We start from the raw sequence: 15,056 nt of genomic DNA, 5'->3' as shown, positions 1-15,056 counted from the left end.
AAAGAACAACTGGTGTCACAAAATGTCTTGACACACTATGATCCTCAAAATGCCATTCGGCTTGCATGCGATGCATCACCCTATGGCATTGGTGCCGTCATTTCCCACATGTTACCCGGCGGTGAAGAAAAGCCAATAGCCTTTGCATCGCGCACACTAAGCAAGGCAGAACAGAATTACGCACAGATTGAGCGTGAGGCTCTGGCCATAGTGTTTGGGGTCAGAAAATTCCACCAGTATCTCTATGGACGGAAATTCACACTTTTCACAGACCACCGCCCCCTTACTACAATTTTTGGGCCGCAAAAAGGGATTCCGTCTATGGCGGCAGCGCGGATGCAAAGGTGGGCATTACTTTTGTCTGCCTAAAACTATTCAATTGAGTACAAGAGAGCTGAGCTTCATGCAAATGCTGATGGCCTTTCCCGTCTGCCGTTACAAGTAGAGCACAGTGAGAAAAAGGATGCCGTGGAGCTGTTTTACCTCGGACAGATGGAGAAACTCCCTGTCAGTGCCACTGATATCCGACGTGAGATTATGAGTGATCCAGCCTTGTCTACAGTCGTCGAAATGGTCATAAAAGGGACTCCAGCTGTCAACCTGACTGGTAATAACGAAATCTCTCCTTTCATCTCCAGACGCAGCGAGCTGCCCGTCCAACACGGGTGCTTAATGCGAGGCATGAGAGTTGTTGTTCCCCTCAAGCTGCGGAAAAGAGTTTTGGAGGAATTGCACACTGGTCATCCAGGAATTGTCCGAATGAAAGCCATTGCTCGCAGTTATGTGTGGTGGCCTGGAATTGATGCTGACATTGAACTGTGTGTAAAGATGTGTCAGTCATGTCAACAAATACAGAAAATGCCATCCCAGGCACCCCTCCACCCATGGGAGTGGCCAAGCAAACCATGGGAGCGCATACATGTAGATTTTGCTGGGCCATGTGAAGGTCACATGTACCTAGTTGTGGTTGACGCTCATTCGAAGTGGCCTGAGGTACAATTGATGACATCAACAACTGCAGAAAGAACAATTGAAGTTTTACGAAATCTCTTCAGCCATTATGGACTGCCTGAAGTCCTGGTGAGTGATAATGGACCACAATTTGTTTCTCAAGAGTTCGCAACCTTCCTGAAGGCCAACCACGTGAAACATATCCGTTCCGCCCCATATCATCCAGCAACCAATGGGCAGGCTGAAAGGTTTGTCCAGTCACTAAAACAAGCACTGAAGACGTCTAAGGGCTCTTTTACTCTTCAGAGACGGCTGGAAACATTCTTGCTGACGTACCGCAACACACCACATCCAACGACAAGAGAGTCTCCTGCCTTGTTGTTTTTGGGACGACAACTGCGCACACGTTTGGATGCCTTGAAACCCAGTATGACAGCTGCCGTGCGACTCTCGCAGACCTCCCAGGTCCTCCGTAGAGCTGGCCGTTCAAAGTCAAGACAGTTCGGAGTTGGTGAGGCTGTGCTGGCTCGTGATTACAGAGGGAGAGAAAGATGGACATCAGGTGTGGTGACGGCTCAAAGTGGTCCAGTATCGTATACTGTTGATGTTGGAGCTTCTGAGGATTGGCGACGCCATACTGATCAGCTCTTGTCCATTGCGAAGCCAACAGCTGGAACTCAGGTGACACAACCACCTGAGATCAGTGATGTGTGTGTTCCTGTACGGACCTCTGCAGATGATGCTTCTTCGGCATCACCCACAGGGGAACAGGATCTTAGCAAGGACGCATCTGTGGAGTCTCGGGCGGACTATGGCAAACTCAGCATTCCATTAGAACAGGTCAGACGTTACCCAGCCAGAGTTATTAAACCGCCCAACCGTCTGACCTTATAGAGCCACGTGATACCTCTGCTAGATTGAATTGCAATTTAGTTATGTTAGTGAGCCCGTTCTGACATGGGGCAGAATAATCCCCGAACTGGCTCGAGGCAAGAGGCAGTCTACCCTCTACCTCTAGGAAAGTAGAAAAATAAAATAAATGTATATTTTTTGTTTAACTTAGAATGTAATGTTTTATTTGTTCTTGTTTAAGAGGGGAGGAAATGTTATGTATGTAATACTGATATTCCCCATTGTGCCTGTTGGTGGCACTGCCACTTATAATTATTAGTTGTGTTCCTCTATAATAAAAACTCAGAAGAAGAAACGTATCCCTGAATGTTGGCTGTGATCATTACACGTGCTTTACCCTAAGTGTTTAATATATATGTTATAAGAGTGGAAACATAACAGGTAGTTTTTATTTCGTACCCGCAGGTAAAATTGTATTACAGATAAAAAAGTATTCGGTCATCCACATAAAACATACAATACAAATATTTCACGTACAAATGAACAAATGGACAACTAGACTTCATGACAAACTGCGCCTTGACACATACGTTATCCGTATTAACTGTCAAGTGCTAAAAACTACTCTCTTATCATTTAGCAATTCAATTGCAGCTGGAACAAAAGTATTCTTATATCGTCTTGTTTTCCATCTCAAAGCCGCAAAACGGCGACCAGACGGAAGTAACTTAAAATCATTCCTTAGGGGATGCGACTGATCACTCAAGACAGCACTTGCTTTCCGATACAGCTGATCTGTGTATACATTTCCTAGGTTCCTTTGATTTACTCCAATTATTCTACTCGCCCATCTTACAATTTGGTTTAGGGAGTTTCTGTTCTTCACTGACAGACTTCCATACCACACCACTATGGAAAAAGACTATGGAAAATTTTGCAAGTTTCCTAAGGCATCTCAAACGTTGATGACCCTTTTTACAGACCATGTCACAGTTAGATTCAAATAAAAGTTTTTAATCTATAATTGTACCCAGATATTTAAAACTCTCCACCTGTTCCACAGTCTGTCCTTTAATAATCGTAGTAACGTGATCAACGGTGCGCGTTCTAAAATCAATTATCATGTCTTTCGTTTTGGTAGTGTTTAACTTTAGATAGGAATCATCGCACCAGGTCACAAAATCCTCCACAACTGGACCATGGCCCGACTCGTCCCCTTGTAGCAGACTAACTATCACTGTATCATCGGCAAACTTGATTAATATCCTATTTTCATATCCACTTTGACACATATTAGTATACAAAATGTATAGTAAGGGCGAAAGAACACAACCTTGTGGTGCTCCTGTAGATAAAAATAATACATCAGAAAAACTGCCATTCACTTTGACCCTCTGCATTCTATTTGTTAAAAAATCCAGAAGCCATCCCACTAAATTGTGGTTCAACTTATAATACTCTAACAATCTTCTGGCTAGGATGTGGGGTTGTATAGTGTTAAAAGCGGAAGAGAAGTCTATGAACAACAGTCTTGCATGGGTATTTTTCCCCTCTAGATGCTTAGTCAATAAATTTAACAGCATAAGTGAAGCATCCTCAACACTTCTGTTCGCTCTATATGCAAATTGCATGGGATCGAGTCTTACTTAATAACTCAGACTTCACCAGTTTCTCAAATGATTTAATTACCAATGAGGTTAGGGCTACTGGTCTCAGATCATTTAACACCTTAGGCTTATTGCATTTAGGAACTGGAATAATAAAAGACTTTTTCCACAGACTAGGTACCTTTTGTTCACGCAATGACCGATTAAAAATATCACAAAATATAGAAGTTAGTTGCCTTGCACAGTGCTTTAATATGCTCCCACATATATAGTCTGGACCAGGACTCTTATTCACCCTAGTGGAGAGAAACATTTTCTCTACTACAGCCTGTTCTAAGACTATGTGGGAATCATCCTTACACAGCCATCGTATTTCTTCTACTTCATTTTTAAAACCAAAACTTTCAAATCTTGCATAAAACATATTAAGAGCATTTGAAAGGTCATCATTTGATCTAAAACCACCAATACACACAGTGTTCTTATTTACATTGTCCTGTATTCCTGCAATTTTCTTCATACCAGACCAAGCAGAGCCTAAGTTATTCTCTGCCAAGTTTTTTTCTAACCTAACTTTATATGCTTGTTTGGCTTTGAAGATCTCCATTCTGACTTCTTTCCTAGCTGTTATCTTTTCTAGGTTACCCCCCTGTTTATAGGCTAGCTTCTTATTTAGCAAACTTGTTTTAACTGATTTTGACATCCATGGTCTGGTATTTGGAATTTGGTCTGGTCTGGAACGTATTGTCCATAAGTTTCGCGAAGCCTTTTAACCCCCCCGACTGAGTTTTCCTCTGGGGATAATGACATTTATTTTTATTAATTTAAATAACAATAGATTAAAATATATTATATTAAACTAAAATATGTTATATTAAAATTATTATATTAAAACATATATGAATAGGGGTATTGTTTTACTCACCACTATCAGGGTATGCTAAACACAGGCCATTGTCAGGGTCGTATTCCCCATAAGTTTCACGAAGCCTCTTAACAGCTTTCCCTGAAGAAGGCCTCCGGAGGTGTTTGCGACTTGGCTCAGTTGCAGTAGATGCGTTCGTTCTGGTGTCCGGAGAAGTGTCTGACTGTTCACTGTCCGCTCCTAGAGTACTCCAGGGTGTGACGTCCTCGTAACCGTCTATCGGGTTGTCCACATACTGCACATACTGTTTCTTCTGACGATCGCATAGGTTGCTGTGTTACAGAGGTCCGTAACGCGGGGAATTCGGATGTGTTTTCTGCACTGTTTTGTAAAATTTCATCAAGCGGACAACCGTCTGATATCGTTTCATCATCTAAAACACATGCAAACAAATATATCACATACCCTTTTAATAATTTCATTACAGATATAAAATGGAAAATCATTAAAAAGACAAAGAAATACTCACAAAGAGAATCCAGAACTTCTGCCAAATCAGCATCAAAATATAGATCCGGGAGTGCATCCTCTGTACATGATGATAAAAATATTTATATAAGTATATATATATATATATATATATATATATATATATATATATATATACAATTAGTTTATAATAGTTTTGTTGCTAAATATTAAATCATCAACATACCGTACTGGTTTTCAGCCATTTTTTCGTAGAGACTCGAGTCGTGGTGCAATGTGATTAGAGTGAAAGCCCCGAATGAAAGAACTTGTCATGTTTTTAAACATTCCGACTTTTCCCGCCATCTCATCCTTTTTTCAAAGGATATCTTTCAACTCCTCATGTGGTAGGGGGGCTTGTGATATTTTATTTTACGACTTACGAAAGACATGGGGGAACCCTGCAGGCCTCATCAGATAACACCTCTAATAAAATAATTCGCACACTACAAACGGAAAAAACAGGTACTGGGCTCCATGTGGACATGGCATGGGGTCGGGGACCAAGGGGTCAGACATCGATGCGTGTGTGTGTGTGTGTGTGTGTGTGTGTGTGTGTGTGAAAACACTGGTCCAAACAATTGACAAAGTATACTGTTCAATCTCACCAACTGTAGGCAGTGTGTTTATCTGGAAAAGACAATCTTCCCTGTACCCTTAGAACTCTAATTGATCCATAACAATACACTCTGCTTTTGTTTTAACCAGTTGGATTATTCAAAGTTTTGATTCCGAATGAAATCGACTTGTAATGTAGAATCAAATAAAGTATATAAAAACTATGTGAGACCTCAGGTCTGACTGTAATGGCATGTTTAAAACACTGATCTAAACATTTTAAAATATAACTTATAACATAAAATATAGCACAGACAAACTGCTCATAAGAAATAGGAATATTTGTTTGATATAAAACAATCGGTTTTATATACCACAAAAAGTGAGTATTGAGCTTCTGGCTTTTAAAACAGCCTCTGTCAGAGTATGGGAGGAGTTTACGTGTGTCTCTATGAAGCGAGGACCAATGCGTCGTGCATGCGTCTTCTACGGGGCGTGTGAGGAGGCGTGGTTAGCGCGCCTCATTGCAAGGCATTAATTCTCTCATTTAAGTTCATACTCTGTCCTAAACGGACGTTTTTTAAAACAGTCCGCCATATGACGTTGGGGGTGAGCGTGTTGTACATGAGGATACCGCATGCACAAGGGGTCACGTGATGTGGGAGTGTCGTGGGAGGAGTCTGCGTGTGGTTCCGTGCACACATTCAAACAGTCACTATCGTTTTCTCCCGTCGAGGTGAATGGACGTGTTTCGTTGGGCTCCCCGGAATTACGTTTACACAAGTTTGAATCGGAGGACTTTTGTAATATCTCTAAAGTTTTGGACATATATCTTTTGGATAAAGCGTTGCTGTTGGATCTTTAAAACAGGATAAACGTAAGTCTGCAATGAAAAACTTTTCATGTAAAGTCTTGTTTGACTTTTTCTGTAAAATGACCGGTCTTTGACTTTTTGCATTTTTAAACTGCTTTAAAGGTTTTAACATTTACAGATGTATAAAACAGTAAAGACATGTGTGTTTTAATATTTTTAAACGATATGTAATTGTATAACTTTTGCTCAAATATATTATTATTCTTATTGAAGACTCTAAAACAACTGTCTTATTTTTAAAATGCATGGATGTAACGTTAAAGACTTGCACTGTATCTATAAATGGGTTAATAGATTTAAACATTATACATGTTATGTGAAAAGTAATACTTTTTTAAATGTATGATAGAAATAGGTCTTTGTTTGATATAGAACAACCGGTTTTATATGCTTTATTAAGAAAACATAACTATTTACTTGATATAAGTTTAATACATACGCTTTTAGATGTTTTAAAAAACACAATTTAATGCTCACGCTAAAGATACGTGTATTTTAACTTTATACAATATTTTAATACTTTTTAAACGTGTAATTGTGAAAAGAGCGATTTTGTTCAGATATGTTATTTTTGCGAAATAGACGTTTTATATAAAATGGAGCAATTTACTAAATAGCGTGTAAAGGAAAAGACTCCTACCGCGTCTTAATGATATAAATTGACTAAAAATGGGTTTTAAAACTGTTTTGTAAACGTAAGTCTTTTAAAAAATAAGGGTTTAGAAAAACAGTTTTCTGTAATGAAAAACCCACTTGTTTGACTTTTTTCTGTAAAATGGTCGATCTTTGACTTTTTAATGCATTTTTAAACTGTTTTAAAGGTTTTTAACATAAAATATATATGAAGCCTTGTATTTTTAATGAAACACTAAAAATGTATTTTAGAAAACTTTTTTAATAGAACACTAAAATATATTACAACGTTATTGTATTTGAAACTTGTAATATTTGTTATAGTTTGTACAACTTCAAGTCTGTGTAAAAGATTTTTCTTTTAATAAAAATCACTAAACCTATCTTTGTTTTATGTCGTCCTTAAAGTTTGAAAATGTATTGTTTTTCCACCATCGTGGGGAAAATTCCCCACGATCGCGTGATCACCCTAAAGTGAAGAGGTGGTGAGGGGTGGTGACACGGGCCCCCCGTAACAGGTGTCCAGTTCGGTACCGGGTCGGATGGGATGGGGGTCCGGTTCGTGGGAAAATTTTCCCACGATCACGTGATCAGTCCAGAATTAGGGTAGTGGTGAGGGGTGGTAGTGAGGAGTGGTGAGGGGAGACCGTGGGAATTTCCCACAGTGTACGTACAGTTCATAAATGGGAGGGGTAAAGGGGGCGGGGCTTATTTTATGGGGGGCAATAAACCTGTCAGTTTGATGGGTTATGCCGCACATCCTCTCTCTATTATTATGTTTGTGGAGATTGCAAAAACTCCAGCCTGTCAGGACTTCAAGATCGAGTCCACAAGTTTCCATTACAATAAAAGTGACGGTGCTATATAGCCTATCTTTCGTTCCTGGTGCGGTTTGAGCAGGTGAAGAGACGTGATTTCTCTTCTGCATCGGCTCGGAAAACGCGGTCGTGTGTCGCGTTCACTTCAGATCAAATGACTATAGCATCCCGGCGATATGATGGAGTTCAACATCATGGTATGCCGAAGCAAGAATATTGATCGTCGTATACTACCAATGGCATCAAATAGTGGTATATAGGTAACTTAGTCATGTCATGCCCTAAATAGAACTTATAATTGAAAAACAAAATTGGTTGTTTAAATACTCAAATCTTTAATGTTCTGTTTATGTTATAACCTAGGTGAAAAATATGTATTAAAAATTTACCTGAGTATAGCCAATGCTTTTAGTATAGAAATATACTCAAGTAAAGTTTGTATACATTTAATAGTATATAAATATACCCTACACATATAATGTCTGCTGGCCTGTTATAGGATCATAATAATCTGTACAATATTGTGAGCACAGTGTATATCGTTAGCGAACGTGTATAGCCTATAAGCACGTCTCTCACCTAAAAGGCACCTGTCCTGTTCTCCACTGGTTCTCCTCACATCACAGCTCAATTTTTCTCTGACCATTCTGTCTGACATTATCCTGGCCTGTCCCTGATCTCTTTAGCATAGCAGGCTCATAACTTTATGGCTTGATCCGTCATACGAGTATTTCCTCAGCGTCCGAAATGTCATGCGATTCATTGTTTTCCTGTTGTGTGAATCGACGGCTCTCCCGCTCATTGCGTCACGCCCGCCACGCCCATTTTCAGACGCGGAAGTAAAATTCTCTCACAAAAACGACTGCAGAAGCTTCTGTAGCGTGTTTATACGTATATTTTAAAGAAAATCTAGTTCCTACATTGTTTTTCTATGCATTGACTCGTTGGGTCCTCTAACCTGCAATATGCCCTTGTAACCAGTGTCGAGATGATAAAATCGGTGTTATATGATCATATTTTCTTGACCTAGTAAGAACTCTAGCAGCTGCATTTTGTACTAACTGTAGCTTGTTTATTGAGGATGCAGGGCAACCAGCTAATAAAGCATTACAGTAATCTAGTCTCGAGGTCATGAATGCATGAACTAATTTTTCTGCATCAGAGATAGATAGCATGTTACGTAGCTTAGCAATGTTTCTAAGGTGGAAAAAGGCTGTTCTTGTAACATATGAAATATGATTTTCGAAAGCCAAGTTGCGGTCTAGTATAACACCCAGGTCTTTTACTGTAGTGGATAAAGTAACAGGACATCCGTCTATATTAAAGGGGGGGTTGACTGCTTTTTTTCTTTGCATGATTGTGTTTATGGGGTGCAATATAACATCTATTCGTGGTTTTTCGTTTTTAAAGTCTTATTTTTCATAAACTTCATGTTTATTGTCTTGGATTATTTTGGTTATTTTCGATTAGTTTGCGGAGATGCTCAGCCCTGGCTGTTTTTAGGGCCTTTTTATAACTTGACTTACTGTCTTTCCACGCAATTCTAAAGACCTCTAAATTAGTTTGTTTCCATTTACGCTCTACGTTGCGAGTTTCTCTCTTGATAGCATGCGTAGCACTGTTGTACCAGGGTGCTTTAGTTTTCTCTCTAACCTTTTTTAATCTAATTGGTGCAACAATATCTAATGTACTAGTCAAAATGGTGCTCAAACTACTAATCATTTCCTCTAATTCATCTATTTGTTTGGGTTCACTTTGCAGCTTAGATAGATCAGGTAAGCTATTTGAGAATCTATCTATAGTGGTAGGAAGGATTGTTCTGCCTGGTCTATAACGTGGCGCAACATGACATTTCAGCAGTAAGTCCCCATGTAATGATCAGTGACATCATCGCTTTGTGGTATAATATCTATATCAGTTGGATTGGTTCCATATGATATAATTAAATCTATTGTATGATTTAGACGATGAGTGGGACCACTGACGTTTTGTTTGACCCCAAAGGAGTTTAATAAGTCTGTAAACGCAGCCCCTAAAGCATCATTTGTATTATCTACGTGTATGTTAAAATCTCCAACAATTATTGCTTTGACATTCACCAATAGATCCGAGAGAAAGTCTGCAAACTCTTTTAGGAATTCAGCATATGGCCCTGGAGGTCTATATACAGTAGCCAAGGTTAGAAATAATATGGATTTCCTTCTTACATCTAAGAGCGTAACATTTAGCACAAGTACTTCAAATGAATTAAACCTGTGACCTGTTTTCTGAGTAACATTAAAAATATCTTTATAGATTGTTGCAACACCGCCACCACGACCAATCAGACGAGGCTCATGTTTATAATAGTATCCTGGCGGAGTAGATTCAATTAGACTGAAATACTCATTTGGTTTAAGCCAGGTACAGTAAGGCACAGAACATCGAAATTATTATCTGTGACCATTTCATTTACAATAATCGCCTTAGGTGTGAGCGATCTAATGTTTAGAAGACCTAGCTTTAGAAATTGTTTTTGTTCACTGATATTTAAATTTTCTGGTTTAATTACAATAAGATTTTTGCTAGATCCTACACTAGATGTATTGTTTGGCTTCACTAAATGAGGAATAGACACAGTTTTTATATAATGTTCCACACTATGCATATTAGTTACGTTTGGACAACAAAGGCTGTGATTTGGACTTTGACTTACTAGTCATCTGGTGCGTCACGTCTTGGAGATGTTGTCCGACAGAACAGCCGCTCTGATTCTGCTGGGGTGGAGTCCATGAGCACGATACAGCCTGGGTCTCTCCCAAAACAGATTCCAATTATTTACAAAGAGCAGTTTCTGTTCATTACACAACATTAACCATTTATTTAATCCAAATAGTCTACTGAACCTTTCCTGTCCTTGTCAGTACGAGGGAACCCAGATAGCAGCTGACTCTGGGCCGGATCCGCCTCCAAACCGGCAGATCCGTGTAACAGTCACCCCCGTTTTACTGCCCCATTCCAGATACGGCCCGCATGTAGTCTGTGTACATCGGGAGTAGGCGTGAACATCCATCAGTCGGCGGAATCATAATAGTTCTGGCCCGGACTCGTCGGAACGAGCGCGCGAATTGTTTCCTTTTTTTTTTTTTTAACCGGTTCATTCCAGATCAGAAGTCAGTCGGCGGAATCGTTGTTGTTCTGGCCCGGGGCCGTTGGAACGAGCGCGTGAACTGTTGGTCATTTGGATCTTCGGACTGCAAGCTCCGTGGAAAGAGTTTATAACGGTAAGTTGAACGATATCAAACAGTCAAACAGTTTAGTGTGCTTGTTTTTAATAGCGGTGTAATGTTTGTTATCAACATTTCGGAAAGTTTTGACCGGGTTTTAACTTCTTACGATGGCTATTGAAGAAGATTGGCTAACGTAACGTACTCTTTTTAGCTGGGTTAGCTGAATGAACTGATAGCTAAGCTAACATTAATAAACAACTTTGTGTGTAGCTAGCTTAAACATTAATGCTGTTTAACGTTAGTTAACTTACAATGATGTTGTATACGTAGTTTTGAACAGCACTAACGTTAATTAACAGCACCTGTCTTCCTTTTTAGATATTTTCTTCACCCCTGGCTGCGAGAGCCCCGGATTAATAGGGTAAGTTAACTAAAGTATTTTTTTTCCGACTTTTTTTTTTTTTAAATCCTTATCCTGCTATGATAAAGCACAACATTATGAAGTTATGATAGGTAAAGTATTAAAAATCAAAGCTAGAAGAAATTAGAATTTTCATCTGACATTAATTATAAGTTAACGTTAATTCATAGGTGTAAATTAATTGTTTACTAAGTTCACTGTCAAATTATGACAAATATAAGGTCTATGGGCGGGAAAACGCATCTCTCCGTTTCTTTTCGTTGACTTTGTATGAAATCCCGCCGTGGTATTATGGTTGAGCAGTGCCTGATTCATTTGGATATTTATTTGGGTTATGGCAAGCCACTTAACATTTAATCATTTTAACCTACTAGTCTCTATTTTCATGCTACTAGTACTTATTTTTTAGATATTAGTATCTATTTCATTAAGTACTAGTACTTATTCAATAGCTACTAGTGTAATTCTTTAGATACTAGTGTTCATTCTTTAGATACTAGTGTTGATTCTTTAGGTACTAGAACCTTTTTAAAGATACTAGTACTTAGATACTAGTTCTTTTTTATTAGATACTAGTACTTATTCATTAGGTACTAGTACTTATTGCGATAGTGACTGACTATTCTTTTGTGACTAAATATTGTGACTTTTGTTGCCCTTGACTTCCATGGGGATCTGTCATTCAGATATCAACTATTCAGTTCTGACTAGTATGTATTCCAATTGTGACTAGTACATATACATTAGATACTAGTAGTTCTTCATTAGGTACTAGTACTTATTTTTTAGATACTAGTACCTATTAAATAGATTCTAGATACTAGTATTTATTCCAAATGTTACTAGTAAGAATTTTTATTTTACTAGTTTTACACTACTAATAATGCATAATAAGGGATGCAACTTTAAAGCCAAAAAAAAAATACTTTGATAGCAGTGCTGAAATAGATTGCAGTCATGACAGAACTGGTTACTCACATAATCACTTCCTCTTGAAAAGGTTGATTTAAGGATGATCCAATACAATCTAGTTGTGATTAGTTATTCATTTGTTTTGAGTTACTAAATGAAAGTCTACACAAAATTAGGTATTCTGCCACACCAACAATAGTAAACATGGGCAACATCTAAAGCTTTTCTCAAAACAGTGGGTTATTGGCTTGACTTAGAGGTAATTTTCAGAATTTGTACCCATCAACCAATTGACTTTCTCTCTTAACAGAGGCTGTACGGAAGAACCAAGTTGCTAGCAGCGCATCGGACAACGAGATTAACCAGCACGCCATCCGCTGGTTCAACCCGGCCTCTGACCGCGGAGGTGGCCGCAAAGAACGTGCCATGGCCAGAGATGCATTAACCATGGTAAATTGTAGATAAATCATTGTGCTAGTCTTTTGTAGAAACATTTGTTTTGTGTTTAACTTTGCAAATTGTTGTTAATAGCATTGCAGCTACGTAGTACGTATGTAGGAACAGTGACATATTTTTTCAGGGCTGTCCTGGGAACGATAGAAATATTCTGTAGGATGCATCTATAGGACGAAAGGGATTGTGTAAGCCTATGTGTTTATTTATTACGATTACTTAGCAAATGACAAACTAAACCAACTGAGCGCTGACTACAATGGAGGCCATCTTCTCACGCTGTTACACGGGTGTGTGACCACCAGGGCTCCAGACTAACTTTTTTCACCTCAAACCAAATATACTTCCAGAGAAAACATCTATTAACTTGTTAATTTTAATGATTTTTGTTTGAAGTTTGAAAATGCAATACAGATACAGATTTAAAGGACAACTCCGGCGCAAAATGAACCTTTGGTCTAATTACACATTGCTACCTAGTCAACTGTTATCTGAGATTTGTTTTCATGATTGCCGAATGTAAATAGTTTTATCTCTGAAAACAGTTTAGCCTATAGTGCTAGTATAATGCTAGTATATAGGGCATAGAGTAATGACAAATAAAAATCGCTTGTTATTACCACTAACAAGGCTCAAAATAGCCCCACACTAACACGACAGCATAACAAAGGTCCCTACATTCAAACCGAAGCATTGAGAACTTAGTCAGTGTCCATAGAGTTTAATAAGAAGATATTTTATACACACAGTCAACTTCGCGAATACAGGAAGAAGCCATCTTTGAAAATTAGTCTCTACCAGTCAATCTAAGAACGCCGATCCAAGTGCGCTGAACTGTGCAGAATCTTATATGGTCCGTTGTTTTCGGAAGAAACACAAACAATCTTCTCTTCAATATGTACACGTAGCCAACTGTTCGCGCTCACATTATCACCTTATTCACATCTCACCGGTGGACATGGATCGGCGTTCTTAGATCGACTGGTAGAGACTAATTTTCAAAGATGGCTTCTTCCTGTATTCACGAAGTTGACTGTGTGTATAAAATATCTTCTTATTAAACTGTATGGACACTGACAAAGTTCTCAATGCTTCGGTTTGAATGTAGGCACCTTTGTTATGCTACCGTGTTAGTGTGGGGCTATTTTGAGCCTTGTTAGTGGTAATAACAAGCGATTTTTACTTGTCATTATTCTATGCCCTATATACTAGCATTATACTAGCACTATAGGCTAAACTGTTTTTAGAGATAAAACTATTTACATTCGGCAATCATGAAAACAAATCTCAGATAACGGTTGACTAGGTAGCAATGTGTAATTAGACCAAAGGTTCATTTTGCGCCGGAGTTGTCCTTTAACTACAAAAAACACCCCAACTACAACAGTTAAGCATGTTGGTACAAGATAATCATTCATTAGTTGTAATTGTGGTAAAATGTTCTCTTAATCTGGATTTTGATTTTAGGTCAAATCTTCCAGCCTAGTCCCCTTTAATATTACCAATCTCAGTGGATTTTCATGTAATTTGTGATTGCCATTATCAATTGAGTTCTTACACTCTTTTTATACTTTGCAGGAATGAACGCATCAGCCATCCCACACTCTTACATGATGGTTTGTTGGACGTTATGTGACGGTTGTTCCAACAGTTGTTCAAGACAGAAATTATCTGTAGAAATGTGTTTATTAGACTGATTTTTAGTTTGGCAATTATCTACTTTGTTTTAAGTTTCTGTCCTGTCTTTTTTATTTTAGACATTTTAAAATAAAATTTTAAAATGTGTATTTTAAATAAAATTTTAAATGTGTCACTCATCTGTTCTATCACTTTCTTTGTTGAAATTCTATGCAGGACAAATAGAAACAGTCTGTGTAACAGCTTTGACTATCCATGCTTTGTGCTCCAAGAAAGAAAAGTAATCGGGTTTAAAATGCTAGGAAAAAGAAAACGCAAGTAAAACAAGAAATCGTAAGATGGTGGGGGAAGGGGATTACGGTAGTAATATTTACTCATTACAATTGACGACAACATTGCCCAGTACAATTGCTCTAAAAGTTGCTCTGTGAATCATCAGCTTTAGTGTACTTTGAAAATATACAAGTCATTATTTGTTACACTTCGCAGACAGAAATGGTATACCTTCACTGATATCTATTACTAGGACCCATAGTACAAGCTGAATCATGCACAACATCTAAAACAAACTAAACTACCCCTTTAACTGAAAAAAATCTGTATTTTTGTATATGGTTTGTTTTGTGGTATAGATCAAGGTTATGACAGATGCCAGAGGTGGTGTGATTCCGGGCCAGAACTAATAAATGGAGCTGGCCCAGTGCCTGTCCAGATCTGGCCCGGATCCAGTATGGAAC

General features: G+C 38.4%; 1 protein-coding gene and 2 long non-coding RNA genes across 3 annotated transcripts in view; all 3 read left to right on the top strand.

Moving 5' to 3' along the window:
- LOC148970126 (uncharacterized) overlaps positions 1–15,056 on the top strand; it is a 182,804-nt gene that overhangs the window by 77,475 nt on the left and 90,273 nt on the right. The window lies entirely within an intron of this gene.
- ghrh (growth hormone releasing hormone) overlaps positions 1–15,056 on the top strand; it is a 78,999-nt gene that overhangs the window by 56,433 nt on the left and 7,510 nt on the right. The window lies entirely within an intron of this gene.
- LOC120492366 (uncharacterized) lies at positions 10,602–14,498 on the top strand. Its single transcript, XR_016148592.1, has 4 exons — positions 10,602–10,949; positions 11,274–11,316; positions 12,539–12,678; positions 14,260–14,498. It is a non-coding gene; the product is annotated as an uncharacterized LOC120492366 (long non-coding RNA).

The sequence above is a fragment of the Pimephales promelas genome, chromosome 21 (genome assembly GCF_988280905.1).
Source record: "Pimephales promelas chromosome 21, fPimPro1.hap1.1, whole genome shotgun sequence".
In the NCBI taxonomy this organism is placed as follows: Eukaryota; Metazoa; Chordata; class Actinopteri; order Cypriniformes; family Leuciscidae; genus Pimephales; species Pimephales promelas.
This window is presented reverse-complemented; position numbering and strand designations above follow the sequence as displayed.